Source organism: Muscardinus avellanarius, assembly GCF_963383645.1.
Source record: "Muscardinus avellanarius genome assembly, chromosome: X".
In the NCBI taxonomy this organism is placed as follows: Eukaryota; Metazoa; Chordata; class Mammalia; order Rodentia; family Gliridae; genus Muscardinus; species Muscardinus avellanarius.
In genome coordinates this window covers 71,925,785-71,938,563 of record NC_137792.1, presented here as the reverse complement: position 1 = coordinate 71,938,563, position 12,779 = coordinate 71,925,785, and the positions used below count along the sequence as shown (strand labels likewise).

The following is a 12,779-nucleotide window of genomic DNA, read 5'->3' as shown; positions in this document are numbered from 1 at the left end:
CCAGTCATTTTCTATCTATTTACTTTGCTTTTTCTTCATAGTATTTATCACTATCTGCCATTATATATTGTACAGCTACTCTTTTATTAACTATCTCCTCACAGGATACTGTAATTTTCAAGATATCAGACACTGCTTTATCCTTTGCTGTATTCTCAGCACCTACAACATCCCTGGTACATAGCAAGAATCATGACTGAATGATGTCCCCTAAAAAGATATACCCATGAGTTAAACCCAGGAACTGGTGAATGTGTCCATATTTGGAAAAAAATAAACATCTTTGCAACTAAGGATCATGATATGAGGTCATCCTGGGTGGCCCAGGTAAGCTGTAAATCCAATGACAAGTGTCATTATAAGAGACACACATATCCAGGCATGGTGGTGCATGCCTATTATCCCAGTACTTGGAAGGCTGTGACAGGAGGATTGCAGGCTTGTAGTCAGCCTCAACAACCTGGTGAGGCCCTCAGCAACTTAGCGAGATCCTGTTTCAAAATAAAAAATAAGATAAAGTTGTGGGTGTGGCTCAAAGGTAGAATGTCCCTGGCTTCCATCTTCCATCCCCAGTAACCAGTAACACACACACACACACACACACACACACACACACACACACACACACACTTGGAAACACAGAAACAAAAGAGGAGGAGGCTGTGTGAAGACAGAGTCAAAGACTATAATTATGCCACAGTATGGCAAGGGATGACTGAAGCAGCCAGGGTTAGAAGAGGCAGGGAAGGACTCTCCCCTAGGGCCTTTAGAGGACGCTCATGCTTTTTCTTGGGACTTCTAAGCTTCAGAAACTGTGACAGTAAATTTCTGTGGTTTAAAACCTCACCAAGTTTGTATTGATATATTTCTGCAGCCACTGGAAACTAACACAGTAAGCGTGCAGGATTGTCTGGTGGAAGGACAAATGAAAGAGAACACACATGCATTGGGAAAGGGCAGAATCAAGAATGAGGAGCCCAATATTGGACATACTGCCTGACCTGCTCATCACACGTGTGAGGGAAATGTCAAGTAGGCAGTGGTATATGAGAGCACAGTGGGCAACAGAGATCAGAGCTAGGGACATCTGAAAGCATTTTTGTTCATCATGGGTTGGGTGGTATCACCACTGAAGACAGTAGAGTTAAGAAGTGAGAAAAGAACTGAGCATTTACTATTGAGCAGTGATTCTCAATCTGAGATTTTGCCACCTTAAAATAGATAATGCTTAGCAATGTTTGAAGACAGTTTTAGCTATCACAAGTAGGGAAGGATGCTACCAGTTTCTGATGGGAAAGGGAAAAGAACACCGATAAATGTCTCACCATGCAATATAGGAGTATAGGACAGTCCCCACAAGAAGAAATTATACAGGCTAAAGATCAGTTGTGCTGAGGATGAGAAACCTGGTTTATAGGGACTATCTACTGAATTGATGTTTTGGTTTGTTTACATATTTTGTGCTGCAGATATTATCTTTACCATCTCTCATGGGTAAAAGATGCAGACAGCCAGGCATGGTGGCACACTCTGTACTCCGAGGATTTGGGAGACTGAACAGGAACACTGTGGTTGAAGGACAGCCTCAGCAACTTACGGAGAATTTCAGCAACCTAGCCAGACCTTGTTTCATAAAAAAATATAAAAAAAGGGCTGGGGTGTCGACAGGAGGTAGAATCCTCTGGATTCAATCCCTAAAACCACAATGAAATAAAATATGCAGAGAAAAGATTAAGAGGTAGAGAGGTAGAATCAACTCTACCAACACTTGATTGTGTGACTTCAACTAGCTCATCAACTCATCTCCTTTTTTTAGCTTCTGGGTCCTTTATTCAGATGGCTGAAGGTGAAATTAAGTCGGAGATGAATTGCATTAGCTACTCTTTGAGCTTCTTGAGGGGCATTAGAGTATTTCTGTTCTTTTCCCCAAGAAAAATAAGTTCTGATTTGGTCAAACCATGGGGCAGTTTTTAGGACTTGTGGACAAAGAGCAGAGAAAAAGCTACCTCCTATGTAGAGACTGAATAGCTCCAGTTTCAAGAACACCATCACTCTGAATCCCCAGGAAGACATTGTGGACCTTCCTGTTCCGATGTTATGATTTGGACAATTAACAGATAATCTAAAAATTGCCAGACCCTGTTCATTAAATCCTCATAATGATACTATGAATATCATTATTGTATCTACACACAACTTACTGATAGAGATGCATTCTGAGAAATGCACAATTGGGTGATTTTGTTATTGTACAAATATCAGAGTGTACAAACCTAGATGGTACAAGTCAGTCACTTGTGGCTTCTTGTTGTAGTCAGGAGATGTGGTAATCACAAGATGTTTGAGACTGCGTACATTTTTTTTTAGGTACTAGGGGTGGAACCCAGGGGCATTGTACCTCTGAGCTACACCCCTACCCCTATTTTTTAGTATGTTTTTGTTTTTTGAAACAGGGTCTCACTGACTTGCAAAGGGCCTTGGTAAGTAGTCGAGATTGTCTGCGAACCACAATCCTCCAGTCTCTGCCTCCTGAATGCCGGGATACAAGCATGTGCCACCACGCCCGGCACATACATTTTTACAGAAAAATTACTTATAATTAGAAGGAATGTGTTCTAAAATAACAATAAATACATCATATATAATATTTAAGAGAAAGAATCAACCTAGGTGTAAAGAAAATGTGATAATAGAATGCTACCCAGCCACAAAAAAGAAATGAAATCTTGTCTTCTGCAGCAAAAGGGATGGAACTACAAGACATTGTGTAAAGTGAAATGAATTAGACACAGAAAGACAAGTACTACGTATTTTCTCTTATATTTGGAAGCTACAAAAGTTGATCTCAAAGTGCAAGATAATAGAGCAGTAATTACTAGAGGCTAGCAAGTGTAGTGGGGAATGGTGTTAGAGGAATTTTGGACAATGGGTACCAAAACAAAGCTACTTGGGATAAATAAATTGAAATGATCTAAAGCACAGTGAAATGTCTATAGTTCACAATAACCTATTATATATTTTATAGTTCACAATAATCTATTATACATTTATGAAGAATTAGAAGACACCAGCTCAAAAGCTCCAAACACAAAGAAATATTAAGAAAATGGAAATGCAAATTAGCCTGATTTGATCAATACACACTGTATGAGTGTACTTAATTATCAAACTGTACTCCATAAATATGTACTATTTGTACAATATTTATGTACTATTTGTACATATATATACATATGTTAGTTTAAAAAGCCCTCAATTTGGGTATGGTGGCGCACACTTGTAATCCCAGCATTTGGGAGGCTGAGACAGGAGGATCACAGTTCACAGCCAGCTTTAGTTATTTAATGAGGCCCTTTGCAACTCAGTGAAATTCTTTTTCATAATAAGAATAAAAAATAGGGCTGGGGGTATAGCTCGGAGGTAGAATTCCATTTCTAGTATCCCAAAAAAGCCCCCATTTTTTAAAAAGTATACTATAGTAAATACATGACCCAGTAACATGGACATTTATTATCATTTTTAAGTATTATGAACTATAAATAATTTTATGCCATACATTTATATGACTGGCAGTACTGCAAATTTTCTTATACCAACATCATACAAACACAGGAATAATGTGTCATGCCACAACTTATGTTGATTATGATGTTATTAGGCAGTAGGGATTTTTTCAGCTCTATTACAATTTTTTTGTGGTTCTGAGGAGTTAACACAGGAACATCCTACCTCTCAGCTACACCTCCAGTCCTATTCTATTTATTTTGAAGCAGGGTCTCACTAAGTTGTGGAGGGCCTTTTAAAGTTGCTGAGGCTGGCTATGAACCTGCGATCCTCCTGTCTTAGCCTCCCAAGTTCTGGGACCACAAGTGTGTACCACAACACTCAGCTTCCATTACAATTTTATGGGACCACTGTGGTACATGTTGTCCATTGTGTGGTATATGACTGTTATTCCCTTTCACAGGAGTAAAGACCACAGGCTAAATAACTTAACTTGGCTAAGGTCACACAGCCTGTGAATGACAGAGTTAAGATTAGGATCTCCATCACTCCAACTTTCACATCACAGGCCAATGTGTCCTGGGATGTTTCACAGTAAGGAGAGGGAAAAGGAGACAAGGGTACTGTCTGGAATGCTGGCCATTTCTTTGTTTTTGTTTAATGTACAAGTACACAGATTAGTCAGTCACAAAAAGTAAGAAGTCAGATGCTCTCCTTAATATTAGGAAGTTAGGGAGAAAAAGGATCAGAGGAGGAACTCTAGACAAAAGAGAAGAAACCATAGATGAGCAAATAAGGAGACTTAACTGGGAGTGATGGGAGGGGGAAGAGGAAAATTCCCTAATGTACATGATGTGCATTCAAAAACATATCAAAGTCAATCACTAAGCCAAACATGACAAAAAGGGAAGGGGGAGGGAGTGGGGTGGGAATTGGAGAAGGGCTAAATGAGTGATGTGTGAATGTATGCCTCTACCATCTTGTACTCCATTAAGATGTATGACTACAATGCACCAATAAAATTACTAAAAAAAGGAAAAAAAGAAGCCAGATGTGGTGGCGTACACTTGTAATTACAGCATTTGGGAGGCTGTGACAGGAGGATCATGGTTTGTGTACAGCCTCAGCTACTTAGTGAGGTCCTTTGCAACTCAGTGAGACCCGGTTTCAAAATAAAGGATAAAAAATAAGGCAGGGGTGTAGCTCGGAGGTCAAATGCCTCTGGGTTCCATCTCAAGTACCAAAAAAGAAGAAGGAGAAGGAGAAGGAGAAGGAGAAAGGAAAGACTGAAGGAAAAGAAAGAAAAAGAAAAAGAAAGAGAAAAGAAAAGGAAGGTGGGTACTGTGGCACACACCTGTAATCCCAGTACTTGGGAGGCTGAGACAAGAGGATTGCAGGTTCGAGAGCAGTATTGGCAACTTAGCAAGACCCTTTTTAGAAGTCAGAAAAGGGCCGCTGCCAGGAGCAAGATGGCTGCAAGAATTGCCGCCTACCTCAAGAACACCTGGGCCCAGTATCCAGTGCTGGTTGTGTCCTTCACCATTGCAGGCCTCTCTGTAATTCTGCCCCCAATCAGCCCCAACACCAAGTATGCCATCATGACCAACAAAGCCACACCCTACAACTACCCAGTGCCTGTCCAAGAGATGGAAACATGCCTGACATGCCCAGTCACCCACAACACCCCCAGGGTCCCAGCCTGGAGTGGCTGAAGAACTTGTGAACACTTCCATTGACAGGAGGAAGCCTCTTCCCCTAATAAAAATGTGAAACCAAAAAATAAAATGCCAGAAAAGAAGGGTAGGGTAGGAAGAAGGCCGAGTTTAATGAATAGAAAAGCTACATTCAAATATGTGTTATTCAAATATGTGAGCTACATTCAAATATGTTAACCATAGTTAACATGAACACTCAGTATTGGGAGGAGGGAAAAGGGGAAAACAATGGGGGAGGGCGCCAAACACTGAATATGTGCCAATGTCAACATGATCCACATTATGATGTGAGCCTATAGTGCACCAATAAAAAATTAAATTAAAATTAAAATAGGATGGGTGGTATAGCTCAGAAGTAGAATAAACCTGGGTCTAATCTCCAATAACACACACACACAAACACACACACACACACACACACACACACACACACTAATTAAAATAAAAATTAAGCTGGGCATGGTGACACACACTTGCAATTCCAGTACTTGAGAAGCTGAGATAGGAGGATCGCATGTTCATAGCCAGCCTCAGCTACTTAGCGAGGTCCTCTGCAACTTAGTACGACCCTAAGATATTAGATTGAGCTATGGCATTAGACTTGCACAGCATAGGTACCTAATAGATAGGTGGTGACACATGCATTATGTGTAATGACTGTGTGTATATCACCACTCCATACCCGCAATTTAGCTTAATCTAATGCCTTGCCTCCCTTCTCTCTGATTATTCTTTAAATATATGTTTCAAAATAAAGAATAAAAAAATAGTGTTGGGGTGTAGCTGGAAGGTATAATGCCCCTGGGTACAATCCCTAGTACCACAAAATAAATAAATAAATAAGTAAGTAAATAAATAAATAAACAAACAAAAACACCTTCCTTCCCTTAAACCTTTATCACTTGTGGGTAGTTTTTGAGAAAATTACAGAGCTCAGAGTTTGAAATATTGAAATATCAGGTCTATATGTGGGCATTAGCTGTAATTCTATACTTTTTTGGCTGCTTTAATTAAAGCCAATATCCAAGTGTTTGTGCATTGCACTTTTAATTAGAGGAGGGCAGACATGGTGGTGCTGAGGGTCATTTGAGAAGGTACTGTACTTTCTCAAATGTCCTGGCTATTTCCTTTCTGCCTGCAGCCAATAAAAATCAATCCTAACAGATAGAAAACTGCAAGGCATCATAGTATCCAGAGGTCAACATCTTCATTATACCAGTGAACATACTGAATGTCAAGGCCCTGACACTTGTCCAGAACCATACAGGCATGTTGAGGGGGCTAATTTGGAATAAGACTCGTGTGGAAGCTTCTGGCTTGCCGAGGTTCATGGTCAGAGAGGGAAGAGAGGGTCATTCTCTCTTCTCAGGGCTTAAAATTGCCCTATATACTCTTTTGTTATGGTATCATTTTCACAGAGCCCCCGGGAAACTGGAAATTATTTTACTTTAGAGGAATGGACCCAAATTCATGAGTGACCATTAGGAGAGTTAAATAACCAAAATGTAATCCCAAGCTGTCACAATATTGTTGGTGATGAAAATCAAATGAGTGGTAAACACTTTGGTTGTTGAAAGGTGATTTTCTTGAGAAACCATCATTGAAGAAATGAGGCTGACTTTTAAAGGATAATCAGAGAGAAATGAGGCAGGGCAATAGATTGAGCTAAGCCGCAGGTATGGAGTGGTGATATACACACAGTTATTACACATACATGCATTTGTTAACTCACCTATTAGGCACCTATTAGGCACCTATGCTGTGCAAGTCTAATGCCTTAGTTCAATCTAATGCCTTCCAAGCAGGGTATTAACAGGCATTCATTAAGTCAACACCTATTTATTAAGCACCTATGCTATGTCAGCTTTAAATATATCTGTTTGAGTCTTTCTGCAAAGGAACACATTTAAAAGAAATTGACTAGAATGAAATGGTAATGATAAATATAGAGAAAAAAGACAATAAAGGTGAAAAAATTATGAAGAAGAATATGAACCCCAGGAAGTTGGAGATTTTTTGTTTTATTCACTGATGATTGCTAAGGGCTAAGCACCATACCTAGCACATAGCAAGAACTAAAGAATATTGATTGGATAAATTGAATGTATCATCATCAACAATATCATGGTTGAAACTAGATGGTGCACAAGGAGACCACAGGGAAAATATTCTAACCCCAGTATTCAACTCAGTTTCTCCTGTTTGATCTGTTGCCCAATCTGAGAGACACAACACTTTCTCTTCGGCATTTTATTTGAAAAAGACCACATAAATGATGCTGTGTGCTCATAACTGAAGCATAGAAAGAAGCATATTACATAAGTTTGCTCCATTATTGGCTTATTTAAACCAGAATTATCTGATGCTAGGCATTTTGGAGAGTAGATCCTTCAGCAAATGATATTCTTCACAGAGTAGTTGGATGTATTAGAGCCCAGGATGTTGGTTCTGTCATGGAGACAAGCTAGCTTGGGTCAGTTCTGAGAGGCTCAAGAGGTGAGAGGAAGAGTCCTTTGGCCAAAAAGCTTTTCCTTTCTTGTTCAGGGTTATTGGATCCTGGTCTTGCCATAGGTGACGCCAGAACCTCCCTATCTGCTCTGTACTAGAGGATGTAAGAATATCAGATGGCCTAGGTGGAATGATCCATTAAAGGCAAACAGACAGTAAGTGGAGTTAAAACAAAAGCATATATGACCTAGGCCTGGTGGCCCCAACCTATAATTCCAGTATTTGGGAGGCTAATAGGAGGATTACAGGTTTGAAAGCAGCCTCAGCAACATAACAAAATAAAAATAAAATTAAATAAAAATAAAAATAAGGCTAGGAGTATAGTTTGGAGGTATAATGCACCTGGGTTCAACTGTCAGCACCAAAACAATAAAAATAAACACAAATGAAAGAGCATATGAAGACTTCAATTATAAAACCAAGATGTCATCTCATCCTTGTCCAGTTCACAAGCGGAAGGGATAAGCCTAAGAAGTATGTACAATATTAGTTTGTAAGGTTTATTTGATCAATTTCAGTGCTTTCTTTATCCCTCCCTCTAGCTCCAGAATTTTCTATGAAGTCTCAATATTCAAAACATAAGGGGTACAGAGCCTAAAAGATTCCATTTTTTAAAGCTGAAAATTTGATTTTGGGGGTACGGGGTGAGCAGTGATGTGGGATTTAGCTTAGTCCAATGGGCCCTGGAATTATCCCAGATCTTCCATGGCCTCCTTCTGTAGAGTCCTAGAGATGTTAACTACAGCACTTTTCTCCATCATTGTGGGCTTACCCACTTTCTACAATAAGCATAAAAAATGGAGAGATGAATCTCACAAACTGATTTAGATGGGCTCACTAAAGGAATATCTGGGTTCCTGTTCTAAAATTATTCTGGTTGGCTCTCACCACATGATGGCACAAAGATCTGAGTGTCACATATCGTTTCCACTACAGATTGCCAGAGGTTTGCAAACAGTGGCCTTGTATCATTTATCTTCCTCCGGCTGATTCAGTTCAAATTGAAAACAAATGAGAAGGCTGGCCTTTGGTAAAGTTAGGGATAAGATTCTTCCACAGTCCTGTCCATAACACTGAGCTCAAATATAGTGTCTATGTGGCTTGAAAAATATCATGAAGCCATCCACACTAACTACTGTGGCCAAAGGCTTGGAAGGATGTATACTCTTCCATTAACTGCTTTTTTGCTTCTGGAGCTGCCATAAAGTCAACACTAGTTTTGTGTCCAACCTTATTTTGTGCCAGTGTCAGTCACTGTGGGCACCATGCTTAAGACCAGGCAATTGAATTGGGCATCTGCAATTTTGTTGGCCTAAGATATGAAGGAAAAAGCTAAGCTGGTGTAGTAACTAAGCCTACTACAAGCAAGAACACACTGCCTGTCTGGGCCATCCTGGATTGGAATGCCTGTCAGAAAGGGAAAGGGTGACTTTGATAACAAACTGACCACATCAAGTTATCATCAGTTTGGGACTAGACTTGGACAGAGGGGTGAAGTGAGAGAATGGAGTTGAGGAGGGACTTCCATAAGACATGTAATAGATTGGTACTTCTAAAGGAAAAGGGGCCCACCTGGCACTAAAACTCTCTCCCCTCTTTTCTCACTTCTTTTTTGAGGTTGATCCTCAAAATAAGAACTAAAAAAGAGGTGACATAGCCTGTCCCTCAAATACATGGATGCAAATAAATGCCACTCCAAAAGTACCATCAGGAACTCAGGAATTGACATGATTCAGAAGCTAAGAGTTTCAGAGATCAGATGTCATCTCAGGAACCAGAATGGTATTGAGTGCTCTGTCATTTAAAAACATCTCACTTGGGTGTGGTGGTGCATGCCTTTAGTCTCAGTACTTTGAATGTTGAGATAGGAAGATCACATGTTCACAGCCAGCCCCAGCAACTTAGTGAGACCCTGTTTCAAGATAAAAAATCAAACAGGGCTGGGGGTTTAGCAAAGAGGTAGAGTGTCCCTGGTTCAATCCCAAGTACCACACATATACTTTCAAGTAATAAAAATAAAAATACTCTAGTTGGTCTCTGCTTTTATTTAATCACTTCTTATTTATACTTCTGTTACTAGCAAACTAAAAATTTTCTGTATTTTGCCACCTGCATGCTGGGAAGACAGGTCTCATGTCCCAGATAGTTCTCATTGTACTTCTAAGCAATCTTTCTTTCTTAGGCCACTTCACATAAAGGTCACCACCAGCTAATAGATTGACTGCCCTTTGTATCAGGTGCCCATTTGTGACCCAAAATGTCACTGCTCTACTCCAAAGGAATAGTTTAGGGCCACTTTCTTCAGCAACAAACTGTAGATCATGCAGTTTCCCTAAGAAGGAAATGGTAGAAATGGCAATCTCTTTGACCAACATGCCTGGCCTAGAATTTCTGACAGCATAAAGGCCTAGGAGGAGAGATAATTACAGACCTGTTGGATGGTTGTTGCATAAGAATGTGTAGATGGTCACCTAGTTAATCTTTGTGCAGGTCTGACCCTAGCTTGGGTGCAGTGATGTGTGCCTGTAATCTCAGTACTTGGGAAGCTGAGACAGGAGGATCACAGGTTTGAGGCCAGCACATAGTAACTTAGCAAGACCCTGTTTCAAAATAAAATTAAAAGCCAAGCAAGGTTGTACATGCCTATAATTCCAGTGCTAGAGAGGCTGACAGAAGGATTTTAGGTTAAAGGGCAGACTCAGCAATTTAGCAACACCCTTGGATACTTAGTAAGACCTTGTTTCAAAATAAAAAATAAAATATGGCTGGTGATGTAGCTCAGAGGTAGAACACCCCCAAGTTTAATCCCCAGTACCACTAAATAAATATGAAAAGGACTGAAGGTGTAGCTCATGGCTAGAGAGCCCTGGTTCAATCTACAATATGGGAAAAAAATCTTTTCTTAAAAAAATTGGCCCTAATAACATAGCTCTCAAATTCCAGAGAGTGCACAGGGCCAGCTGTGATTTGGTCTACACAGAAGGACAGCCGTGCCCTACATTTCTTTATTGATGGCAAAAAGGTGTTGGGGGAGAATAAATGGTTTTTGCCTATCTTGCAAGGCTGTCTAGCTCTTCCAATGGGCTTTAACAGAGCAGCTGTCAGCCTCTACAGAGGAGCACCTTTGTCCCTGCTGAGTGAATGTGTGTACTTCCTGAGGAACATGCTCTGACTTGTGTCCCCTGCTATATTTGCCTTATTGAAAGTGGATCCAACTGGAGCTAGATATGTGCAGCATTATGTTGCAATACCAGATTGTTACTTTTACTGGACCAAGGATTAAAGTGAAACAGGAGCTGAGCCTAGCACCAGATCTATAGGAGCCCCCTTTCAAATTCCTCAGTCCAGTGCTACCATCCTTTTGTGTAGGTTAGCTCCAAAAATAGCACCCACACAGGGCCACAGTCTAGTGGACAAGAAGGGATGAAATATGACAACATGTGGAATAGAACAGGTTGGATGAAGTGATGTTCCTTCTTTTTTCTTGGTGAATACTGGGGATATAGTGGTTATTTTATGTAAATGGAAAATCTGTGTCTGGACTCTAATGCCTAATGGAAGAACAGGTACAGTCTTGTACAGCACAAGCTTGAGGAACTCAAGTTTGCGTTAAAAATTAATTAAAAACAAAACCAAAAGCCACAAGACTGTTTCATTTCAAGTCAGGCATTCTAACGTATTGTGGGTGGAGGGCGCCCTGGGGACTGAACCCAGGAGTATTTTATCTTCGAGCTACATCCCTACCCCTTTCTAATTTTTTTCTTTTTTTTAAAGAGGTCTTGCTAAAGTTCTGAGAACCTTGCTACATTGCCGAGGCTATCAAATCTGTGTTCTCTGTCACAGCCTCCCAAGTACTGGGATTACAGGTATATGCTTTGTGCCTGGCTATATACATCTTCTTTGAAAAAGCAAATTCTATGTTCTGTGCATTTGGTTTGATGAGGGAGAGGAAACTGGGCAACCACAGGTCTCTTACACTCTAAAAGCTGCTGTGCTCTTATCATGGCTTGAAACTCATGTTTTCCTGTCCAGTATCTAAGAAATCATTTTGAGACAGACTTATGTTTAGCAATCCAAGAGCCCCAGACTGAAGACAGAGGCATTAATTTTACTTACTCATACTGAAGATGCCAGGGAGGACTAATTTTGTTGCAATGTCCCCTCCTGGCATGGAATGCAGGTAAGCTGGAGAGACTATCCCAGGATGACACTCAGGCACTGTCCAAAAAGCCTTGGATTATCAAATAAGTCCTAAAAGCCAGTGAGGAGAATACTTTGGAACCTGAAACTTATATAAGCCAAGAGGCCCTTAATTGGAGTTATGCTGTTGATGAGAATATGATACGGTAGAGTGCGAGAAGGCTAATCCATGAATCAAGACATCTGGATTCTAGCTTAAAATTAAGTCACTGTATGACTTTGAGCAAATCCATTCCTTCTCTGGTCCTCTCTGTCCCCCATCTATGCAACTAAGGATGGGACCAGATAAGTTTGGAGATCCTTTCCAGCTCTGGTGTTCTATGGTTTGAAGGTAGGCAATTTGGTGGCCAAGAGTATTTCTTGGCCAAGGAGAGATGAGTTATTGGCTCTATTCTTAAATGTGCTGATTTGTTTTACTTAAAAATAAAGAAAAATTTCCTTCTGACTATATAGCCACCTTCATCTCAGCCAGTCATCTTTTTTGGCACAGTAAGGACTAGGTGAGAGTGAAGTGCTCAGTCTCATCCCTGTCCATGGCTGAACCTTGAAACCCAGCCCTGCTCAGAGTGCATCAGCCAGGATCAGCCTCCTCAAGGTAGGGCAGTACTTGTACTATTATAATGTCTTTTGGTACTGGGGATTGAACTCTCCAAGATATACCCCAAGCACAATTTTATTTTTTTATTTTGAAACAGGGTCTTGGTAGGTTGCTGAGAGTCTCACTAAGTTTCTGAGGTTGGCCTTGATTCTATGATCCTCCTGTATCAGCCTCCCCAGTATTGGGATTGCAGACATGTGTCACTGTCTCTGGGTTATTATTATCATCTTTAAAAGATCCTCCTTGGAGGTTGA

General features: G+C 40.4%; 1 pseudogene across 1 annotated transcript; it reads left to right on the top strand.

The window, feature by feature from the left end:
• Positions 1-4,973: 4,973 nt before the first annotated feature.
• Positions 4,974-5,227, top strand: LOC308279205 (NADH dehydrogenase [ubiquinone] 1 alpha subcomplex subunit 3-like; annotated as a pseudogene). Its single transcript has one exon. The product of its transcript is annotated as an NADH dehydrogenase [ubiquinone] 1 alpha subcomplex subunit 3-like (transcript).
• Positions 5,228-12,779: the final 7,552 nt, after the last annotated feature.